This window comes from Sinocyclocheilus anshuiensis, unplaced genomic scaffold (assembly GCF_001515605.1).
Source record: "Sinocyclocheilus anshuiensis isolate Anshui unplaced genomic scaffold, SAMN03320099.WGS_v1.1 scaffold1041, whole genome shotgun sequence".
Lineage (NCBI taxonomy): Eukaryota > Metazoa > Chordata > Actinopteri > Cypriniformes > Cyprinidae > Sinocyclocheilus > Sinocyclocheilus anshuiensis.
Genome location: NW_015554134.1, coordinates 328,817 through 329,326, shown reverse-complemented (window position 1 = coordinate 329,326; position 510 = coordinate 328,817). Strand labels below are relative to the sequence as shown.

General features: G+C 44.9%; 1 long non-coding RNA gene across 1 annotated transcript in view; it reads right to left on the bottom strand.

The window, feature by feature from the left end:
- The window catches only part of LOC107670356 (uncharacterized), a 57,650-nt gene extending 57,464 nt beyond the window's left edge, over nucleotides 1-186 (bottom strand). Inside the window, exon 1 of the long non-coding RNA XR_001632083.1 lies at nucleotides 4-186. This is a non-coding gene — a long non-coding RNA (uncharacterized LOC107670356). The remainder of the gene's footprint in view (nucleotides 1-3) is intronic.
- Between the last annotated feature and the right edge of the window lie 324 nt (nucleotides 187-510).

Sequence of the window (510 nt, the reverse complement as noted above, 5' to 3'; positions counted from 1 at the left end):
CACGTTTGTCGTTACTGAAGAAAGCTGTAACGAAGTAACGTTACCTCCGCTGTCACTGCGACGTTACATGAGAATCCAGTGCGTGAGAAGTAACGTTACCGGAGCATTTGTTTCTGGTCCTCTGTCAGTCCTTCGCTCTGGAAAGTGCCCTTATTCCACAGGTTGCTTTGCGGAGCCATCAGCAGCACATCCTCACACAGAGCGCTCTGACTGAGACGAGCGAGCGCCGGCAGACTACAAACATCACATGACACCCACCGCCGCACTGGACTGTGGGAAGTGTAGTCAATTCAGCTGCACGGGCCCTTTAACTGCTGACTAATTCCACAGAACGCACTTATTCGTGTTTTACCTTGTACTTATGTTTTAAAAATTGCTGCATGAAATCACATCTGTAATTATTTTTCTGTTATTACATCTATAATGACTCCTAACCAGATAGACAAACCTTATGCACCTCAATAGCAGCAACAGTGTTTTGCAATACAGTAAGTACCAAAAAAGTATTAT